The sequence below is a fragment of the Pteronotus mesoamericanus genome, unplaced genomic scaffold (genome assembly GCF_021234165.1).
Source record: "Pteronotus mesoamericanus isolate MK-2021 breed Mesoamerican mustached bat unplaced genomic scaffold, CSHL_Meso_final contig_493, whole genome shotgun sequence".
Taxonomy (NCBI): Eukaryota; Metazoa; Chordata; class Mammalia; order Chiroptera; family Mormoopidae; genus Pteronotus; species Pteronotus mesoamericanus.
In genome coordinates, this window is record NW_026555183.1 from 947,064 (window position 1) to 965,356 (window position 18,293).

The window sequence follows — 18,293 nt, forward strand, 5'->3', positions numbered from 1 at the left end:
AAATGTGCCACTATCCCTTGGATAAGGAACTGTCACAAAGCTCTCTGCCCTAAGGGGCAGATTGTGGGCCTCAAGGCTCCGCAGCAGGTGCAGCAGGCAGGTGGCCGTATTCCAGGAACTGCCAGCCAGCTGCAGAGTTTGCCCCACTCCCACCTGACCGCAGGAGCCCTAGTTGGCCCTGCCCTCCCACTTCCCAACAGTGCACAGGGGCAATCTCAGCCCTTCACTTAAGTGTCTTGTCCTCTGCATCCCTGTGCATCGCCCCCGACATGTCCCGCTCTAAAACTAACCGAGTCTCCCAATGCCCGCTCAGAGACCTCGGCCATGGGCACAGACGGCCTCTTCCCCAACTCGAGGGGAAGGGCCCTAAAGCCAGCCAAGAATCAGCTTATAGGCCTCTTCCGCAAATGGCCAGCTATAGGCATGCTGGCCATGCGCCTTCTGGAAGCATTTTGCAGAGCCCAGGCCAGTTGCTTCTTGGCCCATGATAAAGAACGTGAGCTCAGGGACGGAATGGAGAGAACCGGGCAGGAGCCAGCTGCCAGCTCCCCAAGCCCATGGTGGGGCTCCACCCTCCCCAATTCTACCACTCCACAGTGCATGGCGGGTCAACAGGCACAGAAATGGGAAGTGACGCTGGATTTTTGCCGTTACTGCACCTGGGGCTGGACTGCTGCCCTAGGCTCTGGGTGCCAGTCTGCAGTCCTCCCCAGGGGCTCAGGACACAGCTGAATGAAACTCCCTGGCCCACCACTTCCCTCTCCCACTGCCATCAATGGCTGGGCGTGGAGCGAGGCAGGTGCGCTCTGCAGGCTTCTAGAGGCTGCCCAGCTGGAGAGGGGGCAGGGGGAGGCAGAGCCAGGCCCAGAGAGGCCAGCGCCACTGGGCAAAGAAGGGCTCCCCCAAGGCACCCCGTCCTCCCCTCGGCCCACTGGGCACCCAGGATGCTGCGTGCACGGAGCGCCCTCCCTTCCCGGAGTCACCCGGAGCCCCGTGCGCCCTCCCTGGGCTGGCCCCTCCCGGAGGAGACAGCCCTGCCTCCCTCGCTCTCCCAAATGCCTGCCTGGCAGGGCCCCCACGGAGAAGGCCCCAGAGCTGAGCCGAGCTAACCGGGAGTCCCTGTCCCCTCCCCGGAGACCACCTCAGGCCCAGGCAGCTGTGGCACATGTGGAGCCACGAGGATGGGCAGTGCAACTGGGGGGAACAGGCCCCTGGCAGCCGCAGTGGACAGACCACAGGACACACCAGGCCTGAGACGGAGACCCGCCCAGGCGCGGGGCAGAAGGGAGTGAGACTGGGGCGCCGTCCCTGGGAGGGGCTCCAGGGGAGGGGCTCCAGGGCAGAACCAGCGGTGGGTACCAGGAAATAGAGCACCCACCAGGACCCCGTGCTGCTGCGGGCCAATGGCCCGGGACCCGGCTGACCCACGGAGCAAGCCCCGGAGGACGCCCTGGCTGCGGGGACACGGGGAGGTGCGAGGCCCAGGCCATCGGCCAGGCTCACACACTGGGTTTGGAGGCCTGGCCGCCCACCCGGAGGCAGCGGCACGGCCGCCGAGGCCCACCAGTCCCCACGCCCGAGCCCTGCTGGCCACTGGGTGCCGGGAGCGGAGGAGAGGCGCCTGCCACGTGCCCTCCCCTGGCGCGCCCACCTCACCTACTCAGGCAGGGGAGGAGATGGCCGGTCAGCCTGCCGGGAGCGTCCCCCACCGCCACCCCCACCCCGCGGCCGGGGAGGGCCGCGCTGACCACCCCCACTGCCCGCTGCCCCAGCCAGGCTTCCGGGCCTGACCCTCCCTGCTGCCCCGCTCCCAGGGGGCTGCGAGGGACCCAGGTGGGGACAGGGGAGCGCTGGACACCCACGCCAAGGCTGCCAGCCCCCTTCCCAACAGTGAGGGAGTCAACAAGGGGAACATTAGTCTGGGGACCCTCGGGGCCCCCAAGCGTGGGCAGCCTCATCCCGCTCCAGGCGTGCGGCCGGGGTGCCCCAGGGCAGCCCGCTGGGAACCCCGGTGGAGCCAGCGGGCCGAGGAGGCGTAGCCACCACGTCGGGAGCGTGCGGGGCGCTGGGTGCTGGCCTTGGGTCATCGTGTGCGCTGGGCGATCTGTGGCTCAGGGCGGTCTCCTCCCACTCTGGGGCAGGCCCGCCCCTCCCCCCCGGCCCATCTCAGCTGCGGACAGGTCCCCGAGAGGGCAGGGACTGTCACGCACGCCAGGCTGCTCCTCCGGCCTGAGGCGTCTCCAGGGAGGGCATCCCCAGCGAGAGGACGCTGCGCTGCTTGGAGGTCAGGCTGGTGTCGGCCACCTCTGTGACCCCCCAGCAGTGTCAGGGCGCGTCCCCTGAGCCCAGCGAGGCCGCAGCCGGGGCGGCAGGGCTGAGGGAATCGGTGAGCAGTGGGTGGGCTAGAGGCCGCCCTGGGGTCAGCACGGGCCGGCACAGGCAGCCCGTGGTCGCTGGGGAAGGGCCCAGGTCCTCAGGCAGAGGGCAAAGGCCGCAGATGGTCCCTGAAGGGGGGGCGGGGACAGGGTCTGGCTGGGGCTGTGACTGTGCTCATCCTCAGAGCAGGCCACGAGGAGGAGCTGCCCCGGGGGAGGCTGCCGTGGTGCAGCCGGCCGAGGGAGGCCCCAGCGCCCGCCCGGCCCTCCGCGGCCCTTGTGGGCAGGCGGCCCCCGAGGGAAGCCCGCAGGGCAAGCGGGCCGTCCCCGCCGTTCCTCCCGCCCGGGGCGGAGGGACGGGAAGGCGGCTCCGCTCCGGCACAGGCCAGCGGACGGTGAGGTCAGCGGTCAGGTGGCCCGGCCCGGCAGCGTGGGGCCGCACCGGGCCTGAGCATCTAGCATCTGCGGGGCAGCCCCAGGACCGTGTGTGGCAACGCCCCGGCCGACTGTCCCCGGGAGTCGCGACCGGCATCCCCGAGGCACGGCCGGCAAGCGGCACCTCGGTCTCTGCTCCTGCTCCCGGGGGAACGGAGAGCCCGGCTCCCCTGAAACTCGCTGTCCTTGGGTTCCAGAAGCCCACAGCAGCCTCGGACGGTGCCAGGGGCTGTTGCCAGCGGCCTCAGCGTTGCCTGGCAGCCGGAGCCCACAAGAAAAGCCTCGCTGCCCACAGAAGCTGTGTGGCAAACTCGGAGGCACCGAGCGCGTCATCGGGAAGTCACCTCCGAGCCCCAGCGCGGAGAGGGCGGGCGTGTTTCCAGGGAAACGAGGCGCCAAGGGCCTCCTTCAGCCACAGCGGCAGCTCCTTCCTCAACAACTGGACACTCGGCCGCCCGCCCCCGGGCTGGCGCCTGCCGCCGCCACCACGCGCAGCCACCAGAACCCAGCCCGGGACGCCTGATCCCCTCGGTGCAGGAAAGGGGCCTGTCAGCCGGCACCTCCGTATTGTGGCCTGCCCCTCCCCATTTCCTGCCCCACACACTTCAAGGCTGCACGGTGGAGGGCTGGAGGGGAGGGAGGGGGGAGAGGAGGTGCCTGTGTGCAGAGAGAGGTCACCCCTGCCTCAGGCAAGGCAGCTGCCCCTGCCCCTGCCCCTGCCCAGACTGAGTAGGGGCCAGACTGAGCCACCGGGTGGCGGCATCGGAGGCCAGGGACACGCTGAGGCCCAGCCTGGGTGGGGAGCGACAGGGCGCTGGCAGGAGCTGCTGTGAAGAGGAAGCGCTTCCTGTCCCTGGGCCCGGGCCTGCCACCAGGGCCGCGAACTCCCCTGCGAAGGGCAGAGAGCACGCACCGTGGGCACACGGGGGCTCTGACCGGGCAGTCGTCTCTCCGCTGGCTTGGTGTGTGATGCCGTCACAACCGTATAAAGACAAAAGAGCCACGCTGCCCTGACGAGCACGGGCCCTGCCTGTCCCGGTGCCGGCGCTAGAACTTGCCACGCCACACAGACAAAGGCCACGTTCTTGAGGGGCCTGTTCCGTGTGGCACCAGGAGTCCTCGCTCCCGGACACCCAGGTTTGGGAGCAAGGACACCCCTCGGAGCCTTCTCATTTGCCGTGAAGGGAGCACCCTTGGCCCTGGCGGGTGTCCTCGTTCCCTCCAGCATGGTTCCAGGGTTGACCTGTGTGACCCTAAAAACACGGCAGAGGGGAGGGGATGTCTCTTAGAGATGAAGTGACAAAAGGACCGGCTTCCATTTGGGGGCTGCTCACCCCTCTCCCCTGGCTCTGGGGGAGCCCTGCCCCGAGCAGCCCTCCAGGCAGGCCCCGTGGGAGGCACTGAGACCCCTGCCACATGCACCAGAGGGATCTTGGAGGCAGAGCCCGCCCCACCCCGCCCTGCGCGGCCCTCCCCGCCAAGTAGACCAGAGGGCTGCAGCCCCTACGATGTCTTGACTGCAGCCTGTGGAAGGTCCTGAAGCAGAGGTCCCAGCCTAGCCCTCTAGCTGCCTTGGGAGGTCACGAGTGTTAGCCACATCGGGGCGCTACGTTTGGGGCGGTTTGGCACACAGCCACAGGGAACTAGTGCACAATTTTAAGTGGAGAGCGGGCCCTGGCCGGGCAGCTTACTTGGCTGGGGCGTCGTACCAATTCACCAAGGTTGCGAGTTCAATCGCCAGTAGTAGCACATGCAGGTATCAACCAACGGGTGCCTGAATGTTGGGAACGGCAACTGATGTTTCTCGCCCTTTCTCCCCCTTCCTCTCTCTCTCTCTCTCTCTCTCTCTCTCTGAAATCAATCAATCAGTCCAAAAAAAAATAGACAGATAAATAAATAAATGGAGCCTGGCTGGGTGGCTCAGTCGGTTAGAGTGTGGTCCCGTACACCAAAAGGCTGTGGGTTCAATCCGATCCCCAGTCGGGGCATGAACGAGGGGCAACCAATGCATTCAATGTGTCTCTCTCACAACGATGTTTCTCTCTCCCTCTGTCTCTCTTTCTCTCCACCCTCCCTTCCTTTCTCTCGAAAACCAACAAACAGCCCTGGCTGGTGTGGTCCAGTGGATTGAGTGCTGGCTTGAGAACCGAAAGGTCACCGGTTTGATTCCTAGTCGGGGTACATGCCTGGGTTGTGGGCCAGGTCCCCTGTTGGGCTGTGCGGGAGGCAAGCGATCGATGTGTCGGTGTATCTCTCATACACATTGATGTTCCTCTCCTTTTTCTCCCTCCCTTCCCCTCTCTCTCTCTCTCAAAAAAAAAAGTAAAATGGTTTATAAACTTTTTTTTAAAAAACGATTTTATTTCTTTATTTTCAGAAAGAGGGGAAGGAAGGGAGAAAGAAAGGGAGAGACACATCAATGTGTGGTTGCCTCTCACACGCCCCCTACTGGGGACCTGGCGCACAACCCACACATGTGCCCTAACTGGGAATGGAACCCGCCACCCTTTGGTTCACAGGCCTGTGCTCAATCTACTGCTCCTCACCAGCCAGGGCTAAAAATAAATAAAACGTTTTTAAAAATCAAGAACCATATCTTCAGGAGAGGACAGAAATAAATAAGTAAATAAATAAGTTAAAGAAAGAGGACTCTAAGTCGGTCTGAAGCAAACGGACAAGGAACCCCAGAAGTCATTAGGAAAGCCTGGGAAGTCTGAGGACATGGGAACTAAACTCATCTGCCTGACCAAGCACAAACTCCAAACCACAAAGTCAAGAGACAAGGGACAAAGTGGGGAAAATATACCGGCAAGAGGTGACTCAGGGCTCCTGTCATTAGCGTGTACAGAGCTTGAACCAGTGCACAGGGAACAGCCTGATGACCCAAAAGGAAGAGGGGGTCAAGGCGGGGAGACGTGGGACACCAAAGCCGAAGATGACTCCACCATCTGTTCCCGCAGCCAGAATGTGCTCAGGTCCTGGGCCCCCAGGGACCCACGGGGGCGGCCAGCCACTAGCGCTGCACTTCACCTGCTGCTCCAACTAGACACCGGGCCGCCGTGGAGCCGATTACAGACCGGCGACCGAGCCCTGCGGAGACTGGCCGGTGAAGGGGGGGTGGTGCTGCTTGCTGGGCAGTGACCCCCACGAGCTGGGAGACCCTCTTGGTGAGGAACAGCAGGCAGGAAAGGTGGAGGCCTCGCGCCAGCGAGAGGGCGGGCCACACCCACAGACCTGACAACTGTCAGGGGAGTCCCTGTGCCCAGGCAGAAAACCACTTTCCGGTCTGCGTGCGGCCCCACGTCCATGTTCTTGCTCTCGGGGCCATGTCCCTTTCCCATCTGCCAACTCAGGCTTTGGGTCTTTCCTCTGCTTCACCAGAGAGTTCTTTCCGTCCCCACTCCCAGGCACAACTCCGACCTCTGTCTCGCTCCCTCCTACACGTCCAGATGTTATCAGGTACAGCCTGGGGACTGCTGAGCGCCTGCTCCAAACCCGACACCTTTCCCAGCCTGGGCTGTGGACGGTGCCCTCCGGTGTGTCTGGACAGGGAAGGGCGACGGCTGCTGAACAGAAAGCCCCTGATCTCTCAAGGGCTTGTGCCCACTGAACATTTCCCAGACCTGTGGGGACCCTGAAAAGGAGCCAGCCCCAAATAAGGCAGGGGGCACACACCGAGGAGCTTCAAATCTTCAAAGAAGTGCTTCTCACAGTGGGGTCCCTGGACCAGAATCATCAGCATCATGGGGAGATTGTGAAAGTCCCAAATTCCCAGGCCCCGCCTCAGATCTGCAAAATCAGAGCCTCTGGGCGGGCCCAGTGAGCTGAGTTTGAACAAGCCCTCCAGGTGTTCTTGTGCACCTGCTCCCTCCAGTGTGACAACTACCAGGATGGATGTTTCCTGATAACACCCCGTTCTAGAGAAGCCACCAGCCATCTCTGCAGGGCTCACCTTGACCTCCCCGGGTGGGAGGTGGGCAGGCACAGCTGATGGCCGCAACTATGGGCCATCCTGGAGAACAGACATGCTTGAGCAGGATTCCTGCCCTGAGAACCACCCCTTCAAGTGCCACAGGGAAGACTGTTACTTCCTTCTGTCCTCACCCTCCGAAGCGTGCACATTCCTCGGTGACTGGCCTCAACTCTGTCTACCTCTCCCTGGTACTAGGCTCCCGCATGTGTGTATGTACTCTATGCTTTACAGAAAACTGTCCAGACACACTCAGGAGGTGCTTGAACACAGTGGGTCCAGGAAGGAGTGTGTATGTGAGTGTGTGTGGTGGGTACCCTCTGGGTCCAGGGAGGATGGAAGCTCCCATGAGCTTGGAGCAAGGTCACCCTCACAGGTTAGGACAGAGATGGAGTGATCTTGCCCTTTGCCATCCTGATGCGGATGCCACCCACCTTTTCCCTCACCAGGCCCCTCAGGACCCCAGTACACTGTCCCTGGCCATCCAGAGGGTCTGGCCATCTGGACGGTCTGGCCATCTGGGGGGCCTGACACCCTCAGGATTCTGGGGGAGGTCTTGCCAGTGGAAGCGGGAGGGGCGCCTCACACCCAACAGAGCCCCACAATCTCCTGGGACCTTGACTCGGTGGTGGCTTCTTCCTGGGGGGCAGGGTATAGATCCTCGTGTGTTAGGAATGGGGATTCTGGAACGAGCCCAGGACCCAGAGGGGAGGAAGCTGGTGACTAGTGGCCTGGGCGTGTCCGGGACATGTGGGGCACCGCCCTGATCATCTCTGCGGTCACCTCCTCGCAAGCCCAACCGGAAACTCTGTGTCGCTGTCAGGGAGCCCCACTTTTCTGGGGCCTTTTCCGGACAGATTCGCCAATGACCAAGCTTGTCTGATAACGAGACCCACCTCCAGGCCACCAGAAGAGGCCCAGCCCCTCAGTTCTGAAGGACACTTCTTCTGCCCAGTCAGCGTTAGCTGATATCCTGCAAGCCCCTCTAGGCTCCTCCTTCGTAGGCTCCTCCTTCGTGGGCTCCCCTCTCGGCTTTGGGGCGGGCAGGCTGTGGACGGAGGGCCCCTAGATGTCCCCGCGGGGGGAGCAGGGACTCTCCACACAGCAAGTCATCCTGTCTGTACAGGCTAAGATACAGGCTGAGTCCTGTTTCTGTACTTTTTTTTTGGATTTTATTTATTTTTAGAGAGAGAGGAAGGGAGGGGGAAAGAGGGAGAGAAAAGAAACATCAATGTGTGGTTACCTCTCCCCCGCCCCCTGCTGGGGACCTGGCCCGCAACCCAGGCATGTGCCCTACACTGGGAGTCCAAACGGCGACCCTTTGGTTCGCAGGCCGGCACTCAATCCGCTGAGCCACACCAGGCCAGGGCCTGCTTCTGTACTTTCAATGTGAACTTGTATTTTGAGGTAATTAAATTCACAGGAAGCTACATAAAAACGTTCAAGACCCCGAGGCCCCTCCTGCAGTTTCCTAGCATCGGCATCTTGAACATTTAGTGCAATCGCACACCAGGAAATAGCATTGGTGCCACAAGAGAGCTGCTTCGGGCTACATCCGTGTGTGTGCAAGTGTGTGCACACGCATAGCTCTGTGCACTTTAATCAAGTGTGTATATTCAAGTGGCTGCCACTGCTGTCAATGTCCAGCCTGTTTTCTCAAAAGGATCCCTCTGGTTGACCCTTCAGAGCCACAGCCTCTCCCCTCATCCTGCCAAGCCAGGGCAACTAACATTGTAGTCTTACCTGTATAATTTTGTTATTTGAAGATTGTTACATACACATAAATGGAATTATGCAGTATGTAAATGGGGGTGAGCTTTTTTCCACTCATGTGATTCCCTTGAGGTCCACCCAAGCTGTCGCATGTATCCGTAGTTCTTCCTTTGCACTGCTGGCTGTCGCCCTTGTGGTGGTTCAACCAGTGTTCGTTCAAGCATTCACCCACTACGGATGCGTTGCTTGTTCCTAGGTTTAGGCTTCTACAAATAACCTGCTATGAACATTGGAGCACAGGTGTTCCTGCCAGTACAACTTTCCATTTCTTTGGCATAAGTGTCCAAGAGTGCAATGTCTGGGTCCTGTGCAGATGGATGTTTAGCTTAAAAAAAACCAAACAGCTGAAGTGCCTTCCACAGTGGCTGTACCATTTTACATTAACACCATGCATATTTTTAAAGCATGTATTTGAAAAATGTTACAAAACATTATTTTAAACAAGATTGTTAACAATTTTCTCTTCTAACTACATTTTTCTATGCAATCACCAGTATAGTTACTCACACTTTTTTATATTTTTAAATATTTTATTTCTTTATTTCTAGCCCTGGCTGGTGTGGCTCTTTGCCTGTGAACTGAAGGGTCACTGGTTCGATTCCGAGTCAGGGCACATGCCTGGGTTGCAGGCCAGGTCCCCACTAGGGAGCGCATGAGAGGCAACTACACATTGATGTTTCTCTCCCTCTCTTTCTCCCTCCCTTCCCCTCTCTATAAAAATAAAGAAATAAAATCTTTTTAATTTAAAAAATAAAAGATTTTATTTATTTCTAGAGAGAGGGGAAGGATGGGAGAAAGAGAGGGAGAGAAACATCAATCAGTTGACTCCAGGAGCATCCCAGGCATGTGCCCCGACCAGGAATTGAACTGACGACCTTTCACTTTGTGGGATGATGCCCAACCAACTCATAGGGCATTCACAGTTTTTTTAAAAAAATGACATACTATACATTTTTATTGTGATTTTCTTTTACTTAGCCATGTATCTTCGAAGTCCTTCCATGTCAGTACATAAATGTCTAGCTCATTTCTTCTCTGGCTGCTTGGTATTTGATAGAATATGTGTACATAATGAATTCCCAGTTGATGTACTGTCACATTTTCTTTCTTTCCTGCTTTGTTATCATACTAATGCTGCAACTACCAGCTTTGAACACGTGTCAATCTCCCTCTAGGATAATTTCCAATAAGTGGAATTGCCAGGTCAAAACCTATGGGCAATTAACATGTTAATAGACACTATGTGTCTCTGGTGGTATAGCTCAGTTGGTTAGAATGTCCTCCTCATACATCAAGGTTGCAGATTCCATTCCCCGTCAGGGCACATACAACAATCAACCAATGAATGCATAAATAAGTGGAAGAACAAATGTCTCTCTCCCCGTCTCAAATCAATAAATTAACAAACAAACAAAAAAGACTATGTAAGTGTCTTCCCAAAAAACCCTACTTCTCATACAATAGGGCTGTTAGTCCTCTGTTAGGTATGTTGCAAATATTTTCCCTCAGTTTGTCTTTTGTCTTAAAAGACCAGGCTTGCTGGGTTTGGCTGTGAGGAAGCTAAACATTGTTAGCAGGGGCGTGGCCTTCTCTGGAACTCAGGGCTATGGTCTGAGGGCTGGCAGCAGAAACCAAATTGGCTCCCACCCAGGGGGGAAATGGGGGCAAGCAGGTGCCTGCTGTGTGGGGGCTGTGTGTTAATAAAAGTATCCATGGAGAACACTGAAAACTCAGTGGATTCAAAAGCCATTAAAACTTCAGAAACAAAGCGCTTACGTGGAAGCAAATCAATGGACTCTGGGATATCCTCGGACAATAGTTACAAGATGAATTATCCTGAAATGGGTTTACATATAATAATCATATACATATATTACATATAAGAAGAACTTTCATAAAACTACTGGAATGGCATCTTAGTCTGGTACACATATAGATGCGGCAAACCTCAGGGAAACATTCATGAACTTGAAATATGAATTCAGGAATAAAAATGATCTTCCATGCAAAGACATTGTGGAATTGCTATGTTGTGTTTCTTGTTTTTAATTTTTACTTATTTACCTATTTGTTTTAAATTTTTTACTGTTAGTCTATTAGAGTTGTCTCAATTTCCCCCCTAAGTGTGCAGTGTTTCTAAAGAAGATCATTGCAAAAGGAGCAGTTTTATTTGCATGCTTATAAGCCATGGTGATGAAGGAACAATTTTTGGAACAAATGTTGATCTGAGAAAATGAAGTTTTTTCAGAGGGGCATATTGCAGACACCTAACTGGAAAAGCCAGCCCTTTCACTGTTCAGGCCTGCCAAGGCCCAGAACTGGACTGCGGTATTGAGGCCAACAGCGGTAACAACGGTGACATAGCATGTAAGAAAATACCGGTCGAGGCAGACTTCTTGTACGCGTACTCCGCAGCACCTGATTGCTATTCCCAGAGAATTTCAAAGGATGAATCCTGGTTCATCCACTTTATGCTGTGCTGAAACTACACTCACAAACTTGAGTTTATGTACATTCTAACTCAGGTTAACCAAAAAGTAGCAACAGAATTTGTGTCCTTGTCCTTTGACTCTACTTTTCATGCAAAGAAAAATATTACATGTATTATGTCTATGCTCACGTAAGAACTGTATTTTTTTAATTTATTGATTTGTTTTGAGAGAGAGAGAAATACTGATTTGTTGTTCCACGCATTTATGCATTCATTGGTTGATTCCTGTATATGCCCTGACTGGGGATCAAAACTGCAAACTTGGTGTATGACGATGACACTATAACCCATTGAGTTACCTGGCCAGGACAAAAGAACTGTATTTTTATCACTAAAAAAATGGATGGATTTCTGGTCAAGATGGCAGCATAGGCAGACGTGGCTTGCCTCTTTGCACAACGACATCAAAATTACAACTAATATATAGAACAACCATCACTCAGAACCATCAGAAATCGAGTTGAATGGAAGTCTGACAACTACGGAATTAAAGAAACCACATCCATCCAGACTGGTAGGACGGGCACACACGTGGAATGGGCTGGTCCCACACCCACGTGTGGTGGATAAAAATTAGGGAGGGATACCTTGGGAATGAGGAGTCCCAGACGCACACCAGGCCCCCCAGCCCAGGGTTCCAATGCCGCCAGGAAGATAAGTCCCCACAACTTCTGACAGCAAAAATCAGTGGGGACTGAGTTGGTGGAAGAAGCTGCTGGAGCTCCAAGCAATTCCTCTTAAATAACCCACACACGGACTCAGCTACTCAGACTCACTCCCTCTGGACTCCAGCACTGGGGTAGCAGCTTGAAAGGCTACCAGTTGTGTACAGGGAAAAACGGAAGTGTCTGGCATCAGGGGTAGCAGAGGCCATTGTCCCTTTGCCAAACCCTCCCCCAACAGAGCCAGTGGGCTGGTGCCGTATCTGAGACTCCATCAACCTGGCTAATACAGTTTGACCTGCCTTGGAGATCCCCAGAGACTCCGCCCCACCCACCTTATGGGCCCACCCAAGCTGCTTTTCCATATGCATGGCTGGTCTTGGCACAAGCTTAACAGCTTTCTAAATCCTATCAAACAAGCAACAGTTGGTTTCAGTGAGCCCCAGGCCAGCACTAGCAGCAGCCAGATTAGAATCACAGCTTGGCTTCACCTGGGAATCTCCAAGTCCAGCACAAGTAGCAGCCATCTCAGATAGCTATATAACTCAGGCAGGGTGGCCCCAGACAAAACACAGGTAGGGGCTGACCTTGGCCTGCACCACCTGGGAAACCTCAGGGCCAGCGCACCCAGGGGACAGCTACAGACCATGTTGGAGCACCACCACCCTGCCCCTGCACAGCTGAACTTCCACAAAGGGCAGAGGTTGGTGGTCAGTGGTCACAGCCAGTCCTTGCAACAGACTGGCCTGGGTAAATCCCTCCCAATGACCTGCCAACAGTAACCAAGACTTGACTACAAGAGGAGGGTGTACTCAGCCCACACAAAGGGCACACCTCAAGTGCCCAGCTTAGATGATAGGGGAGGCTGTGTCACTGGACACCCCCACAGAACACCCACTACATTAGGCCACACTAACAAGACATGGAATCAAAGCAGCTCTACCTAATACATAGAAACGAACACAGGGAGACTGCCAAAACAAGGAGACAAACATAGCCTAAATGAAAAACAGCAAAACTCCGGAAAAAGAGCTAAATGAAATGGAGATAAGGAATCTATCAGAGCAGAGTTCAAAACACTGTTTATAAGAATGCTCAAGGAACTTAATGAGGACCTCGGCAGCATAAAAAAGAGAAGCAACAGTAGAATGGATGGAGCCAAGAATCAAATCAATGATTTGGAACATAAGGAAGCAAAAAACAACTACACAGAACAATAAGAAAAAAGAATCCAAAAAAAAAAAAATGAGGATAGCATAAGCAGCCTCTGGGACAACTTCAAGAAGTCCAACATTCGCGTCATAGGGGCGCCAGAAGGAGAAGAGAAAGAGCAAGAAATTGGAACTCCATCTGAAAAAACAGTGAAAGAAAACTTCCCTAATTTGGTAAAGGAAATAGTCATGCAAGTCCAGGAAGCATGGAGAGTCCCGAACAAGACAGATGCAAGAAGGCCCACTCCAACACACATCAGAAGTAAAGAACCAAAGGTTAAAGATAAAGAGAGAATCTTAAAAGAAGCAAGAGAAAAGAAGTTAGTTACTGGATGGTTATGAAATGGTAGAGGTGTGCAGGAGAACGGGTGAAGAGGTGAGGGGATTAAGTACAAATAGGTAGTTACAGAATAGCCATGGGGTTGGAAAGTACAGTATAGGAAATGGAGTAGCGAAAGAACTTATACACATAACCCATGGATATGAACAATGGTGGGGGGATTGTCTAAGAGAGTAGGGGGTTGTGTTGCGACCCATCAGGGCCGGACAGGTCCATGGGATTCGTGCATACAGAAGAATATTCTCAGAGCCGTTGGGATGTCTGACATGCCTTTATTCAAGGGAGCCACCCAGGTCACAAGCCCATGTCTATGTCTGCGCCCCCATTCACAGTGAGAAGCCCCTATCTCCTTAAGTACTAACACAAACAAAGCTGGCTTCAGTCCAAGCAGTTAAGTAACATAGCATGAGCTGCACATGTGAGCCAACTTCACGTTATGGGAACCGTTTATCCGACCCAGACTCAAGGCCGTGAGACTACTTTATCAGACCCCTTCAAAGTTGTGAGAAACTGGGGTGCTAGGTGGAGGGGGGCTAAAGGGGAAAAATCAGGACAACTGTAATAGCATAACCAGTGAGATATAGATATAATTTTTTTAAAAATGAATTTTTTTTTTTAGTTTATATGCCAAGGTAGGAATATGGTATAACTGATACTGTATTTTCTCTTCCTTTAAATCTAATCTAATACTTCAGTTGGTTCTTTGAATCATGCCACTTTCCTAGCAATGGAACTATGAAACACCCTGGCTGGTGTGGCTCAGTGGATTGAGCTCCAGCCTGTGAACTGAAAGGTAACTGGTTCGATTCCCAGCCAGGGCACATGCCTAGGTTGCAGGCCAGGTCCCCAGATGGGGGCATTCAAGAGGCAACCAATTGATGTCTCTCTCAGAGAAATGTTATAGGAAAGAAACCAGCCTATGATGTGGATGCTTTGGTTCACTGAGAAGTCAGAGAAAATGGGCCACTGGGGGACACAAGTTCAGGAGGTTAGCCAGAGAGGCCTGTGGGGGAAGAAGAGGGGATAAAGGTGAGGAAGTACTCCTGGGTCCTTTGTCTTAAGGGTTTTCTTTTTTTTCTTTTTAAAGATTTTTTTTTTTTTTTTTTTTTTTTTTGGAGAGAGAGGAATGGAGGGAGAGAGAAACATCAATTGGTTGCCTCTTGCACACTCCCAACTGGGGACCTGGCCTGCAACCCAGGCATGTGCCCTGACTAGAAATGGAACCAGCTACCTTTCAATTTGTGGGATGGTGTCCAACCCACTGAACCATGCCGGTCAGGGAAGTCTTGAGGGTTTTAAAGGTTGGGAGTTGAGGGGAAGACCTCAATAGAATATTCATCAGCTTTTCCAGCTGTGCCCTTTCAGGGTCATGGTCTCCACTGATTGGTCAGCACAGGGCAGGGAGTCTAAACCACAAGGCCAGCGATATGCCAGGGGAGGAAAGGCCACCCCGGGGGCAAGGTCTGGCCCGAGTTTTGCCTGCTGATAGACACCCGGGGCTTTCCACCCTGGTGACCTGCATCTGGCTATAAATTACTCAGCCAGTTTGTTTGGCTGTCTGTCTCAGTTTCCCCATTCCACTTGCCAAGAAACTTTCCTAGCTTCTTACTAACTTGCCTCAAAAAGAAAATGATTCTGTTATAACTATATACTGTCCTCTGAAATGAAAATGCCATGACAGACAGGACTTCAGATATTATCCAGTCTTCCCTTGGTGCAGAGGGAACTGAAGGCCAGAGAGAAGCAGCACAGCCCCCAGCCTGGGAGGCCATTTCTTCTCATTCAGGGAAGTGATGAACACTCACCGCATGATGTCTCACTGGCTTTCAGCCTGATGTTTCATATGAGCTTTCTATCACTCAAAGAAAGAAACTGGCATTTATAAGTGACAAGTATTTGTTTTCACTATATCTTTAACTTTTTCTAAGTAAATGAAGCATGTAACATTATGTTAAGGTGTGTTCCTTTGTGAAAATTGTATAAAGATTTGTTATAATACATTTATTTAAAAAACAAATTCTAAGAAAATTTTAAGGGAAGAAGGTATACATTTTTAAAAAAGATTTTATGTATTTATCTTTAGAGAGAAGGGAAGCGAGGGAGAGAGGGAAACATCAATGTGCGGTTGTCTCTTACACGCCCCCTACTGGGGACCTGGACCACAACCCAGTATTGTGCCCTGACTGGAAATCTAACTGGCGACCCCTTGGATAGCAGGCCGCCACTCAATCCACTGAGCCATACCAGCCAGGGCAGAAGTTAAATATTTTTATATTATCAAATTTATTAAACTCTCAGTAGATGAGTTCTGGGTAGTGTATCTTAGACATAGAGGCCTCCTCCTGCATGTGATGAATGGGGAGACTCAAAGCAGAATTTCTGAGCCTGGATTGCCAGTTGCTCATTGACCCAGGCTGGTGGGTGGGCCTGCAGGTCCATCACTGTGGCCTGGGCTGCTGATCACAGGACCCAGGGCCGCCTGGGCCTGGATTAGTGCCCATGCCTCTCAGGCACCCAGCCCCTGCGCTCCAGGGACGCCAGTTCAGTTTGGGAGAATGACAAGGAAATGTGCAGTGAGAAGTGTTTAGTTACATTCTTTAAATGCATAGGTGACCCGCAGGTAAGGGGGGGAATCCCCAGAGAATCAGAGCAAATGAAAACAGAGGGCCGAGCTGGGGCTGGGCCTCCAAGGCACTCAGGGTTCACGGGCCCCTGAAGGTGAGCGAGCCGAACTGGGACCCCCCCTAAAACCGGTGCTCTTGAAGGGACACGTACACGGTGAAAAGGAAGGCCGGGCAGAGAAGCAGCAGCAGCTCCACCCCATCCCGGGTCTGGGTGCGAGGGCCAGGAGCTCCACCACCCACAGCGTCAGTGAGCAGGGGCTGCCTTTACCCGGCTGCAGGCAGAGGGGCTTTGGTGAACCCCTGGCTGAGAGGAACGGCCCCCCATCATCGTCGTACTGCTCAGGTCCTGGTAGAGCAAACTCTCCCTGCCTGGAAGGGGACACCTCGCCCCAGGCCCCCAGAGGCCCCGCTGAAGACGGGTCAGCCATCTAGAACTGAAGACGCTGCCCGCCTTCATGGAGAGTCAGCAGATCCGTCAGAGAGAGGACGAGCCCCGCCAATGCTCCCGGAGCGTAACTGCCAGGGGCCAGACGGCGATTTTGGGTGATGGCCGTGTTTGCTGTGTGCCTGGACTCATCCATCCCATCCTCTTGGCAGCCTTTGGAGCCTGGGAGCAGCGTTATCCTTATTTCCCAGATGAGGAAATGAGAAAAACAGGACAAAGGAGGGTCGACTGGTTTGTTCTGGATCACCAGCTAGCAAGTGGCCGAGGCGGGGTGTGGATCAAGGACGTTGGGCCCCACGTCTGACCCCCTGGTTTGCGGGCAACGCTCCGCAGCCTGGCTTGCTCCCTCACTCCGAGGTCCCCGGGCTGCCTGTGGCACATCAGTGTGTTCCAATGGTGTGAAGGGCGAACCCAGGTGAATATCCCCCAGGCCTTGGCAGGCACATAAAGAAGTGAGGAGGGTGAGAAGGAGAACCATCTTCTACCTTTGTATTTAACACGGGGGGCGGGGGCAGATTTAGAAACATAGATTGATGTTACCTTTGAATTCTCATGAGATCAGGAAACAGTTCTCATGGATATTTACAAATTGTTTGCATTATTGTGGTATAAAGCTACTCCAACTCCCAGAATCTTCAATGCCCTCTGAGATGCAACAAAATAAAGATACAGAGGAAGGGACCAAAAAGATAAAAGTAAATTTCAAAGTCCAGGCTGACTTGAAAAAAACTTTAGAAGTAAATTACATAGTCATTGAAGGGGGTGGGTGGACATGGAAGAGAGTGTAAGGGGAATAAATGGTAATGGAAAAAACACAATAAAAATAAATTATTAAAGAAAACATAGTCATCCTGGCTGGTGTGGCTCAGCAGACTGAGTGCCGGCCTGTGAACCCAAAGGTCACCAGTTTGATTCCTGATCACGGTACATGCCTGGGTTGTAGGCCAGGTACCCAGTTGGGGGTGTGAGAGAGGCAACCAATTGATGTTTCTCTCGCACATCCATGTTTCTCTCCCTCTCTTTCTCCCTCCTCTCCCCTCTCTCTGAAAATAAATAAAATCTTATTAAAAATAAAAAAAGTCATTGAAATAAAAATCTCAACAGACGGATTAAACTTCAGAGAGATGCACCAAAGAATTAGTGACCTGAAGATGGTGCCTTGGAAATTACCTCCTGCTTTGTTCCCCTTCTTTGCTGAGGATGTTGCTTCCTCCCCTGAAAAATTGCAGCAGCCTGTCTTCAGATATCTGGGCTCCGGCTCTTCATCACCCCTCCTCCTGGCTTCTAGGTTTCCAGTGACACCAACCTCTTTCCTCCTTCCCCTTGCTCTAGGGGTGGGAGCTTCTTCCTGTATTATGTTTCTTCGGTATCCCTTTTTGCACATTCAGTCTTCCAACCTCTGAGTAACCAACCTTTTATATTCAAGCTCCAGTTCCTTACCTCTTAGCTCATTACAGGATGACAAGCAGAGAACTTCCCTTACTTCAGCAGGGCTGACAGTGCTGAAAATCAAACAGAGTATTTAATTATGTGTGTTACAGAATCCCGATGTCTTTCGAATTCCCAGCCTCTCCATGTTTCTCATGTGAAAGGTAGGGCAGTGGTTGGAGAAGCAGGGCCCTGAAACCTGGAATGGGGACATCTGGTTGAAGATGAACATTGGGAAATCCCCCCGTCCCTCTGAGCCTCCCTTGGTGATGTAAGTAGCCTGCCCTCTGGTGTCTGGGGCATTGGTGTTTCATTGTTGGAGGACTGTGTCATTACCTCAGTTGGGCAGGTGACTTGCTAGGGGACACCTGTTGTCCTCAAGATCCTCTGCAATCATCCCCTGTTGGCATTATGTGTGTCAAATACCTACATGCTCCATGGGACAGACACAAAGTATAACCCAGGAAGAAATAGCTCATGCGTAAAAAATTTCCATGACTTGATATCTACCAGCTGTGGGTGTGGATCTTCAGGGTGTT

At 53.4% G+C, this 18,293-nt stretch overlaps 1 pseudogene; it reads left to right on the plus strand.

Annotated features, from left to right (window-relative positions):
• Positions 1-10,256: 10,256 nt before the first annotated feature.
• On the plus strand, positions 10,257-11,189 carry LOC129074344 (caspase-3-like; annotated as a pseudogene).
• Positions 11,190-18,293: the final 7,104 nt, after the last annotated feature.